The sequence below is a fragment of the Peromyscus eremicus genome, chromosome X, assembly GCF_949786415.1.
Source record: "Peromyscus eremicus chromosome X, PerEre_H2_v1, whole genome shotgun sequence".
NCBI classification, from domain to species: domain Eukaryota; kingdom Metazoa; phylum Chordata; class Mammalia; order Rodentia; family Cricetidae; genus Peromyscus; species Peromyscus eremicus.
Window position 1 is genome coordinate 88257202 of NC_081439.1, and position 13624 is coordinate 88270825.

Below are 13624 nucleotides of genomic sequence, written 5' to 3' on the forward strand. Positions count from 1 at the left end.
AAACAATGAACAGGCCGGGTGGTGGTGGCGCACGCCTTTAATCCCAGCACTCGGGAGGCAGAGCCAGGCGAATCTCTGTGAGTTCGAGGCCAGCCTGGGCTACCAAGTGAGTTCCAGGAGAGGCGCAAAGCTACACAGAGAAACCCTGTCTTGAAAAACCAAACCAAACCAAAACAAAACAAAACAAAACAAAAACAATGAACAGCCACACTTAAACAAGCAAGTAGTGAGAAGAGCAATTTCACTTCCCGTGCCAGCCCCTCTCTCAAGAACAGCTCGAAGTGGAGAGAGATCACTTGGGCTCATGATTTCTCCCACAGGAGAAAAGGGGGAGTTGAGCAGGTGTGCAGTCTCTCCTGGTGCTACCTAAGCTTCCCTGCCTTTTGTCTTACCCAGAGGGTTGAAGTAAGTGGTGTAATTTAAATCCCAGAGCAGCTGAGGACCACCACAAAAGAGGATCCCTGTGGCTTATTGCAGTTCCCATTGTTCTTGCAACATTGCAGGACAGAACTCAACTGTTGGGATTTTTGTTGTTATGATTTCTTTGTAATTTGGTCTGGAAGTCTCTCTGTTGATAGGAGCCATAGTCAAGATATCAACACTAGAACATTCCTGGCTACAAAGAAATTGGAGTCAAGGACAACTTTTTTTTTTTCTGAACAGAACAAAATAGAAGTAGAAATCAATAACGAAAAGCAAATTGGAAAATATGTAGCAATTCATCAATGCAGTCTTAATCAATCACACCCAGATATGGTGGGGGTGTGCCTGCAATCCCAGAACTGTACAGTGAGGCAGGAGGATTGAAAATTTGAGGCAAGCTTGGGCTACATAGCAAATAATGAAACAAGAAGGGTTAAAATAGTTTTATCCCAAACCACCATCCCCAGCAGACATTTTCTGGGAACCCACAGGCCACCCTGGCCAGAAAAACAGACTAACTGCAGAGATTTGAATCTCCCTCAGTGCTTCCAAGTCTAGTCTCCCAGTCTCATTCCAGCTCTGTAACAGAACACCTGTTGTGGCCTCTCTTCACTCTCTGTCCCCATTCCCAGGGGACTATGCAGATCCTGGTGGAACACCCTGCTTTTCTCCCTCCTATGGAAGTCCAAGAGAAATGAAAACATATGTTGATGGGCTGGAGAGATGACTCAGCAGTTAAGAGAACTGGCTGCTCTTCTAAAAGACCTGGGTTCGATTCCCAGCACCCACATGGCAGCTCACAACTGTCCATAACTCCAGTTCCAGGGAATCTGACACCCTTACAGACATACATGAAAGCAAAACACCAGCGCACATTATTGGTGAAATTATTAAGGCCACTCCACGTAGTTAAAAGGAGATTTATTTAATGGCATAACTTACAAATTAAGGGATAGGTAGGTCGCGGGGGTCTGGGGAAGGTGCATCGCAGTCCAGTAGTGTTCTCTGGAGCTCTGCTTGGCCCACCTCCACTGTCCAGGGTCCTGGAACAGAGAGAGCGCTGGCCCATCCAGATCTCGGGTCTCCAGGCGCCTCCCTTGGCCCCACCTTGTAGGTGTGACAGTTGCCAAAGTCTCAATGGGGGTTGGAACTTCCAGATCAAAGCTAGAATGGCTACCCACTACAGCACATAAAATAAAAATAAACAAAATATTTTTGAAAGAAGAAAACATATGCTCACATGAAAATGTGTACAGAATGCTCAGAGACACATCACTTTGGTTTGGTTTAGTTTGGGTTTTGTGATGCTGAAGATTGAACCCAGGAGTCTCCTTTTCATGCTAGGCAGGCATTCTACCATTGAACCTCATACCCAACCTGAAATGGTACTTTAATATCCCCAAACTGGAAACAACATAAACATCCATCAGTTAATTAATAGATGAACAAAATGTCCACAAAATGGAACATAATTTACACTTTAAAAAGGCAGTTATACACACACACACACACACACACACACACATACACACACGTATATTTTTCATGTATAGTATCTAAAACGACATTGATGAATCTTGAAACTATTCAGGGAAGGAAAGGACTCCAGACACAAAAAGATATATACTATGTGTTAAGATGTTCAGAAGAGGCAAGGCCATAGAGATAGAAAGCAGATTGGGGGTCTGAGCCAGGCTGCACGAAGAGAAAATTGAGAACAACTGCCTAGACGTATGGGTTTATTTGGTGGATGAACAAATCCTTCTGGAATTAGTCTTGGTTGTTGCATAACATCGTAAATATCCAGGAAGCCGCTGGACTTGCACCCTTCAGTGTGGATAAAGTACAGAACATTTTGTGAAAAGTTTGAAAGTTTTTATTAGTGTATTTTCATTGTACAAAGTGAGAGGATTCATAAAGCATTTCACTCAAGTATTTACAGACTTCATGTGAATTTTAGCCCAGGAGATGTGTAAAGATTCAGGGCACTCTGCTGGTTGCACAGGTGAGATGGTAGATTTTTCTGACAAAGGGAATATCCCAGACATGGAGAGGGTAAATAACCAGTTCCTAGCTATGTTAATAATCTGAGGTGAGCAATCCACAGCCAACACTGTCCAGTGGCTTGCTTCATAAGACTTATGAACTGAGACTGTTTTAACCCTTTCATTAGTGGTTAAAGGCAGTAATAGTAACAAATAAGGCCCTATGGGACAGACTTTTTGAGGGCCAACAAAAAGCATCAATATTGTCTACTATCTATCCTTTTACTGAAAAAAAAAATGCTGCCATTGTCCTTCGGTAATGACAAACAATAAGGCTTTACATTATATTCTTCCCGTTTCCAGGCGCGTCTACTTTTTTCTCAGCTGACTTTCAAACCAACCCTGTGATGTCGATGAAGTGGCAGGGAGAAAGTAGCTGGGGGAGAGGTTAAGCCCCTCATTCCCTTGCTCTGTCACATAGCTGAACCCAGATGGTCTGTGTGTTATTCAATGTGTTGCCCCTGCAGCCCCCTTCCTCTCTCCAGGAGATCGAGTAAGACTGCAAACACAGTATGATTTCACCTTAACAGTTCCTTCCGAGGTTGAGAAAAAGGCCAAGAGAGCTTTGCCTAACTGTCACTTGGATCTCTTTCAGCTTTATGCCTCCTCTGCCAATGGTCATATATTTTTTTTCTAAATGAAATGCCACCCATATTGAAGGGCTCTGGAACTGTCAGGCCAAAATCTTTCAAGTGCCATAGAGTTGGACGGTTAGCTATATTTCAAATACATCAGGACAAACACTGTAATAAAAATTGACTCATTTGTGATGTGTCCCTCTGTCAGAGCTCTGACATCCAGTCCCTTCCCTAATATCCTGTGTCCAAACTGCAGACAGCTTCTCTTCCCCTTGCCATTCTGACTTTCTACCGATTTACTGGGTGTCAGGCTTCCTGGCCTGAAGGAACAACGCGATACTGCGCAGTTGGGAAGGGGGACTCTTGCGTCAACACAGGTCATTTCTCAACAGCTCTTCAGGCTGGCCTTCAGGGCAGTCCACCCACAGCTTCAAAAATGCTCTCTTCACCTGAAGGCCATTGTTCTCTCCCTCAGGCTCTCGTGCCACAGGTACCCAGGTTTATACAACACAGTTAGTATGGCACAGACCTCATCTGAAATTATCTTCAGATTTGGGAGCAGGATTTCATACGGAGGGGAAGGAGCACCATGTGCAAGCTTGGTTCAGGTGCTCAAGGGCTATGAAGTTAATGGCTGTCCCCACTGTAGGCACTGTGTTAGAATTGTGGGGCACTTATAATTATGTCCTTCCATACAATTCAGTTAATTAATCAGCCCTTCCCACACACTGCCATTAGGTTCCCACTAGGTAGGCCATTTTACTCACAGCATGGAGCTTCTACATTCTGTTCTTTTCTTGCCCTCTTCTTGGGGCTCCTTTTCACTTGGGGAGCAGCAGAAGCTCTCTCCAGGAGTTCCTTTTTTAAAACTGAAGATAGATGCCAGATTACTGGTTAAGGCCCTTGTGTTATGAATTTAATCATGTGGCCGAACGCTGGTAAGTCAACTTCACTCCCTTAAGAAGTAACTTCAGTTCCCTCACCTAACATCTTAAATGCATTCACAGCCTGAACGCTGGCTTCACGTTGTGTACCTGGCAAAGAAATGAGTGTTAAACCATTCCCTTACCTTCACCACTACACCCTAAGCTCCTTGACCAGCACCCTGAATTCTAAGTGTCTTTGGAGAGGTCAAATATTAATAACCCCGTTCTTCTAAGAAGCAGTCCAAACCATGGACTTTTTTTTTTTTTACAATATGAAGACTATATCTTATAAGTGTCGCCAGTACGTGTTTTACAGCCTGTTACCATATATTCCTGGCATTTTTCAGCATGTACCTGGGTCTCCTGCTTATTGTTTTCAAACTCTCCCTTGTTTTTCAGGGTTTAATTCCCTTTATTTGTAGTCTAAAGCTATGTGTCCTTAGCCCCTTCACTCATCCAAGGTACCTGCCCCACTTGGGGTTGGGGATACGAACTGTCTCCATACTTGGCTCTCTCCAAAATTCTCCTCATTGGTGATATTATCCTGCCCTTCTTTGGCTTCAGCAGAAAAAAATCTCTTTGGTTTACTCTAAGGAAAAATCGTAACGCCAAAGTGTGTCCAGTAGCACTCCATTCCCATCTCTCCTAAGTTTTATTTAAGAAAAATTCCGTGTAGCCTCAGAGAGCACACAGGCTTGTTCTGGTAGAAGCACAGCTGCCAGGCATTATTACAAAAGTTGAGACAAATGCTGACAATGAGACCAAGTGGTTGGACTGTTTGTTTTTTTTTTTTTTTTCTGTCAAGATTTTTAGAGAGGGAAAAAGAGATGCACCGTGGACAACTTTCTGCTTAGCCCTTCTCTTCCAAACTCTGAAGTCTCGGGCAGTTGAGGGGCAATGTTCAGCATAATTGCCCACTAGAAGTGAGCAGAAAGTTAATTATACCTTAACTCGGAAAAAAACTACTCTAGTCCATTTGTGGACTGCTCCTCTTCCCATCCCGATTTTTAAGTATCCATCTGGGACCCAGCTTCATTCTTTAGGTTAAAGGTCTCTTTTTAAAGGGGCGTGGTTTCCACGACCTTCTGGAATCCAGTGCAAACCTTTCTGGGGGATATGCTGCAGCTTTTGTTCTTTTGTTAGTGTCTCACTCTCTTGAGTGGTGCCACGGTAGCAGAAATCCATGATAGCTTTCCATTTGTGTTACTGATAGGAATCTTGGTTTAGAAGCTTGTAATAGCCCAATGAGCTTTTAAAAACATAAATCAAAACTGATCGCACTCCCACTGAAAATCCTCCAGGATCTCTGCTGTAACTTGAAGAGGATCTGAGGGGCTTGCCCTGACTCTGCCTACCTTTCTGATCCCTGTGCTGTGCCGCCAGCACTTCCAAATTCTTCAGATCCACACAACTTGGTGTACTCAGCGCCCTGCACCCGTTTCTACCTCATTGACTCTGGGCGTGCCCAGTATCTGCTTCATACTTGTGCTTTTCGGCACAAAGTGCATTCTCTCCCAGATCCTTTTATGGCTGGCTTCTTCTCATTATTTACGTATCAGATCAAATGCCATTCTTTAAAAAAAGCCTTTTCTTGACTACTCAATCCAAAATTTAAAATGCCTCTTGACTCAAGGCTTTTGTTTTTATGTCACTCTCTTTCATTTTCTTTGGAATAATTGCTACATCTAGGAATTGTTTTTACTATGGGCTTATTGTTTGTATCTGAAGAGAATGTAAACTTCATGAATTAGTGGTCTAGTGCACATTGCTCATTACTTGGTTACCAATGTTCCGCGAGTTGTAGGTACTCAACAAATATTTATTGAATGAATGAATGAATGAATCAAACCTTAGCTCACTGTAAGTTTCGCTAAATGACTATTAATTTTATTGTCATATAAATTTCAAGACTATAGGGCTTTTGTTGTTGTTTTTAGTAACGGTCCCTGGATGTTTGTCTATAGAACTTTGGATAATTCATTTATTCAAACATTTACTGACAATCATATTAGTTGTAGTATTAAGGCAACTCCACTTAGTTAAAAGGGAGGTTTATTTTGTGGGGTAACTTACAAGTAAAGGGATAGGTTACAGGGTCCAGGAAAGGTGTAGCACAGTCCAGCAGTGTTCTCTGGAAAACTCTGCTCAATCTACTTCCAGCGTCCAGGATCTAGGAACCAAGAGGGCCAGCACATCCGGATCTCAGGTCTTAAGGGCTCCTGTCTCGGGCCCGCCTTGTAGGTGTGACAGTTACCTTGTAGGTGTGACAGTTACCGAAGCCTCAATGGAGGTAGTACTTCCAGGTCAAAGCTGGAACAGCTACCCACTACACAATCAGGTACTATGCTAATCTCTGAGAACAGAAAAGTGAATAAGACTACAGTCTCTGGCCTCGATTGTCCATAGCTTGGTGGGAAAATGAACACATATGTGATTATACTAAAGTGGGGTAGGTACTATGATAGACAGTTAAGTGCTGTGGAAGGGAAGAAAAAATGTCCCCTTTTTGGTGTTGGAAGATTAGATGAGGTGGCCATTGAGTTGTGTCTTCATTGAGAAATAAGGGAAGGAAGATATTCTAGCATTGTGAAGCATGGAAGAAAGAGAATATGGGCTATTCTGGAGATAGCAGGTTAACAAGTGTACTGGGACACAGGAGGAGGATGTTACTAGGCAACGTTGGAAAACGAAGCAGATACCTGTTAAATGGAAAGTAATTCCCATCCTTCTTTACAGGAAAATGACAGCTCTACCTATACAAACTCTCCATCTCATGAAAAGGGAACAAAGTCAGAGTTAACTGTTACCAGGTTGGAGAGCTACTTTTTTATAGAAATTAACCACAAGTTTGGAAGTGCGTGACTGGAAATTTTGAGGACCCTCACAACTCTGCTCAAGGTGAGCTAGGCCAAATCTGAGGAGACAGGATTGCAATGCAATTGTGATTTTGTAAGTAGAAACCAAATTAATTGTATTATAGAGTGCTTGCAATGAATTGAAAGAAGTTGGCCAGCTAAATGCAAAGTTACCGGCCAAACTCCATCCAACAGAACAATTTTGGCTAAGTGAACTCAACATTATGGGTTTCTTGGCAAGGCTGGCCTTGAAGTTGATGAGAGTGCTTCAAGTTGCCTAATCTGAGAGACCACTCTTAAGATCAACTAATTCTCCCTGTTCTGATTTTATGCTCACCAAGCAATCCGTAGATAATTTATTTGGCTCACCACACAACTTGTCTACAAGGAAAGAGCACATTGATCTGACCACTTAAGCATTTTGGCCTGCATTTCTCATTGTAAATTAATAAATTGGCAATGATATATATATATATATATATATATATATATATATATATATATACACACACACATTCAGAGAGTCATATATATATATATATATATATATCTTGACAATAGACAGATTATAAATATATGAATGCAAACATAAAAACAGGACTCTATATATCAAACAGGCATATGAGCCTGTTTTATTCAGTTTACTCAGTCCAGGCTCTGCTCTTTAGCCTTGCAACTCAGAACTCCATTTTTATTTCCATATTCAGAGGCTAGCAATCTCCTACAAGGGTTTCAGGAGTCAACTAGCATTCACCAGGTGAATGAAGTCTCAGCATTGCTAAGTTCTATGTTCCAACTTTACTGAAGGGATAATGTCCACTTTTCAGTGGGTGTTCCAATAAGTCATCTGTATCAAGCAGTTAAATTTGAAAGGGAATGATATTGCCTAAAAGGGTGTGTGGACAGAAAACATGTTTGCTTCATTTTTTTTGTACTTTCAGTTCTCAAAAGCAGAGCCTAAGTGAAAGATTTAGACACCAGTAAATATTTGGGAAGCAAGCTCAGAAGCACATGAAAGAAACAGGGAAATTGAGACAAAAATGGAAAAAAGTTAATCATGAGTGGGTTAGCCTGTGGGCAAGTGGGACTCAGCCCTAGCATGTATGGCCGAGAATCTGTGTTGAGGTATTGGAATCATTCCATGAAAAGTTGGAGAGTTTCTGGCATTTATACATGGAGTTCCATCCCCAGTATTTGATGGTCAGCCCTCAGCCCTCATGGTGGTGAGACATTGACTTCCTTACACTTCCAAGTGTTAGCTGATTATAACCAAAAAACCTTTCATTGCTCTCAGAAAAGCCCTCACGAAAAGAACAGAGACTAACATCTTGAGATGGGAGAGTGTGGTAGTGATGGAAATTGAAGCAGGAAGTGGGCCAAATGAATAAAGGGTGGGCCATCTAAAGCATTTAGTGCAATATTAGAGACAAATATCATGCATCCTGAGGATACAGTAGACAAATAATAAAAAAAATAGACTGCTAAATTCTATACAAAAAGTAAAAATGGCCAATAATGAACATTTTAAGCACTTAACCTTGGTAGTAATCAATAAATTGTAAATAAAGATGAGATAATTTTTTTTTTGCCTGTCAGAGGAGCAAAAGGGTAATTTTAATCAGTAAAACCCATATATTGAATGGGGTACACTTTCATTACCTGTAAATGAGATTGTCAATTGGCACAACCTTTCTGAAAATCAAGTTTTCAATAAGCAATATATCAAATCATATTTCCAGATATCCCATGGCTCTGAAAATACTCAGATTATAATGTTGAATTAAAGTCACAATGCAAAAACTACATATGGTATGGCCTTGATTGTTTTTTGAATCCAAATATGATGGAGACTGTGGGACATTGGTTTAACCATAGCTTTTGGAAAATATGACTTTTTTGGTTTTTTGAGACAGGGTTTCTCTGTGTAGCCTTGGCTGTCCTGAAACTCACTCTGTAGACCAGGCTGGCCTTGGACTCAGAGATCTGCCTGTCTCTGCCTCCTGAGTGCTGGGATTAAAGGTGTGCGCCACCACCACCCAGCAGAAAAAATATTACATTTAATGTGCCCAAGTTTTATCCTGCTGACAATAATGTATATTTGTGTACACACACACACATATGTATATATACATTTTATTATTATATATCACTTCCTTCTTCAATAACTCCAACAAAAGTAGAGTCTAAGCTTTCTTCACGTCTTAGAGTTGAGAATTATTTTTTCAGAATTGATGCATCTTCCTGAGGTGGCATGTGGCTGCTTCTCATAACTCAGACTTGTGATGATATGACAAAATCATATCAAAGCATGCAACGGAATGCCAGAGGCTCATCATCCTATTTGGTTAAACCCATAGTTTATTTTCTTTCCTTTGTCTTGTTTTTTATTTTAATTATTCAATTACATTAGCTAGAAATCAATCCGTTATTCTTAAAAGTCACCCAGAAGCTTTTGACAGACAGACATTCGGTGCCTGAGTGGTAGTCATTCACAGTGCATGCAGTGGTCACACCAACCATTGCTAGTTTTGAAATTTGTATGCCCTATTCCAAGAGATTTGGCAATTTCTGCTGCCTTTCATTGCATTGTCTGGTGTGACGAGAGATCTTCCACAGACACAATAATTGTTCATTTCAATGATGCATCAGAGTATAATTTTTAGAAGACATTTTAAATGACAATTAAGGAGAAATGCATGTCTAAGTTAAATATTCAATCATGAGTAGACCTACCAACTCAAATAACTCAATTGAAGTGACAATCAGATGTGCAGGCTCCCTCTCAGTACAGTTAAGTCTGTATGCACATAAGCAATGACAACAATATCACAGTATATTCCACTACTCTGTAATTTTCTGGTCACATTTGACATCCATTATGAGATGCATACTGATTTCAAATAGGGAGGATATATACATTAGAATAAAGAAAATATATATTGTATAATATACAATAAATATATAGAGTATAAAATACAGATACACACACAAAGAAAAAAGACCAAAATGAAATGTACCATAATACTCACAGTAGTTAACTGTGTATGGTCAAACTATGGGTCATATATATTTTGGCCCATCTTTAGTTTTAAGATATGTGAGACAAACTTATATTACTGTTGTATTGTGAAAAAATAAGACAATTTAAAGGAATGATCTTTGTATTTTGAAGGCTGATATGTTAGTAGAAAAGAGATCAGAATGAAGAATGAAGTTGAATCTTACTTGGTAGGACACTTGCTGGGCCATCTTGACCCAGAAATTCAGAGATTCCTTGCAGGTGAAGAAACAAACCTAGAACTATGAGGCTGTATTTATCATTCAAATGTATTATCTGATTTGTCATATAATTTTGAAAAGTTGCTTGTCGTATTTGTTATCTTGTCTGTAAATGGGAAAATATTGTGTATCATTTCTCTTCTTGATAACAGCAAGAAGGGGGTTGAAATATTTGTTAAAGTTTAGAGATTTATTTATTTTTATTCCATATATATGGGTGTTTTGCCTTCACGTACATCTGTGCATCACAAGTTTGATGGCCAGGAGAGGGTGTCAGATCACCCAGAACAGAAGTTACAGACAATTGTGAGCTGCCATGTGGGTGCAGAGAATGAAACCCAGGTCCTCTGGAAGAGCAGCCAGTGCTCTTAGCCACTGAGCCATTGTTCCAGCCCCTTAAAAATTAAAAAACAAAACAAAAACACCAAACAGCTCTATAAATTACTTCACAGTCATGTGTGCCCATAAGCAATCCAAATATCTTAGAAGAATCTTATCAGAAAATGCTGTCAAGGGGGAGGGAGGGAGAAAGTATTGGTGAGATAATACCCAGAGAGAGAGAGAGCCACAGGCTGACAGTCTGTTTGGGGGGCTTGAAAGAAATGTCAGGGCTTTTGTAAATTCTGTCACTGGGCACAATTGAATGAATTCTATACTGGTAGCCCTTAGGGACATTATCCAGCTGACAGAACTTAATTTCAGCTAATTAAAATGGTCCTGGTCACCTTCTACCTGCTGATGGGGAAAGGGGCCTGGGGAATTGACTCTGCTGTGCACACACTTGCTATTTTACTTCCAGTCTTGACTTCCAAAGCAAAGTAGGTAACAAGGAGATGTGCTGTCAGTGAGACGCTCTGACTAGAAGGAGTCCAGCTGCAGTGGATGTGATGGGGGGCAGCAGAGACATGTTACAGGATCACAATACCTTAGTTCACATAATCTTCCTAACAGTTGGAGGAGAAGCATCCCCGGAGTTGGAACAGCCTGAACTGCTAACATAGTATAAACAGTGAAAGGCAAGAGCTACTGTTGTTCTCATCAGCAGCATCATAATTGCCTCCACTTGAAAGGGCCCGCTGATCAATACTTGTTCCAGGACCCTGGGGATGCAGTTTCTACCTTCACTATTGCCTTCTCATCTATACTGTTCTGTTCTGAGGACTTTAAACCACTGTTTTGAGATAAAGCAGTAAAGACTCTGTTAAGATACAAATGTTTTATGAGAGATGAGATATCTCAAGCCTTTCTTATACAACAGATTAACAGGCGGGACAACAATAGGCGTGTTTTGGCTCCAGAGAATCTGCAACTTAAGACAGAGAGGTCAGAAAGGAGGATGCTGGGACACGAGACCTCACAATTGGAAAAGACCAATCTGGAGTACAGGTAGTTGAGCAGTGGAGAGGACTGAACCAAGACTGCAAACAAGTTTGGCTCAATGCCCCAGGATATAGGGATCAGGAGTAGGAGAGAGAGGAAACTGTGAGTCAGGAGGAGCCACCTAAGCTTCAAAGTCAAGAAGATACATCCAAGCTCCATGTGCTGCCATAATCCTGTAATCCCAACACTCAAGAGGCTGAGGAAGGAGGATCACAAGTTCCTGGCTACATAGTGAGTCCAAGGCCAGCCTAAGCTACATAGTAAGATCTTGTCTCACAAAATAAAACTGAACCAAATAAAAATGGTACCTCAGGTCATGAGAAAGTGTTCATCAAGACTGTCAGGAGAGAACTACCCTGAGCTCTCCAGCGCCTTGAGGCCTGAAGTGTGTGTGTGGTAGGGGGTGTCAGTGGGAAGGGAGGTTTATACTTACTAACAGCAAGCTGGATGGAGCTTTGGACAAGCTGGCAAGACACAGTAATTGATTACCTTCTTGCTGCAAAATCAAAATGGCTTTTGATGCTCAGCCATTCATTGCCATAACTGAAATAATAACACAATTCATTTTAGCTGCAGCCCTGCAAATGGATGACTTTAATAATAGCTAATTTGGGATGATGAATGTGCCATTTGGGGGTGACATTAGTGCTGAATAAGGAGAAGGGTGTACAAGACACACAGGGAGGAAGGGATGAGCTATACGAAATTAGCCATGTTTGCTGACTTTTGAGCCTGCCGGTTCTTTCATTCTGCTCCACAGGTATTGATTGAGCAAGTCCCTATTCTCTACCTAGGATGAGAAAAGATTCAGAAAAGATTCTGAAGATACATACATAAGGGTGACACATGTCCTATTTTCCCAGGGATAGCCCTAGCTTTTGCTAAGGTCTAGTACAATTATTAATAACATCTGACCCCTGCTGTCAAAGTAGTCTCGGTTTGTATGATAAATTGCCATTTTGTGTGCCTCACTTTGTTTTCTCCAAGTACGCAGCTATTCTGAGAAGACAAGTCTTATTTGTGCACATGGAGCAAAGCCTGCGTATCAGACAATACTATACCATCGATAAACCAGCCAAAGAAACTCAAGCACACCAAGCAGTGTTCTGAGTTCCAAAACTTATGGTGGCAGTGGGTTATACATTGATGATGACTTTACATGCTTGGGAATGATGAGCTCCAGTCTTTCCAGATCTTCACAGCAACCTGATGTTACCCCATCTTACAGACTCATGAAAGAAGCCCACAGAAACGAGGGGAGAGTTTAAGGTCACAGAGACAGCACATAATAGAGTTGTAATTGGGACCCAGTTCTATTTTAACTATTTTTTTTTAATTCTTCTTTAGCACAGAATAGACATTGGTGATTTCCAGAATGCTTACGGAAGCCCATAGGGGAAATGACTCATCTTCAAAAACTGAGTCCTCCAGCAAAGGTGAATAAAGTAAAAGGTGGAAGAGGCAAAGTTGACAAGAAACAAAGAAGAAATTAAGAGAGGTGATGGATAATAGGGATGATTTGCAAGGAAGTTAAGTTTTCGCACTTCAAATTCTTTTTTTTTAATTTTTTTATTTTTATTTTGCAATACAATTCAGTTCTACATATCAGCCACGGATTCCCTTGTTCTCCCCCCTCCCGCCCCCCTCACCTTCCCCCCAGCCCACCCCCCATTCCCACCTCCTCCAGGGCAAAGCCTCCCCCGAGGACTGAGATCAACCTGGTAGACTCAGTCCAGGTAGGTCCAGTCCCCTCCTCCCAGGCCGAGCCAAGCGATCCTGATCCTGCGTAAGCCCCAGGTTTCAAACAGCCAACTCATGCAGTGAGCACAGGACCCGGTCCCACTGCCTGGATGCCTCCCAAACAGATCAAGCCAATCAACTGTCTCACCCATTCAGAGGGCCTGATCCATGAGTATAGATTAATGGAGATCAAAGAAAAGGCTTTTGTACCCTAGGAATGATAAACTCACTTCAGAGTATGATTGCCTTGGAACAGGGAATTAGGTGGGAATGAGTCAAAAGGAGATAGTAAAGTTTTAATTCTTAAACATAGTGATTTTAAACAATGGATGTTTTGCTCATCTATTTTCATGGATGCTCTATTTAAAGTAGTTAGGGCATAGAATCAAACTAGATGC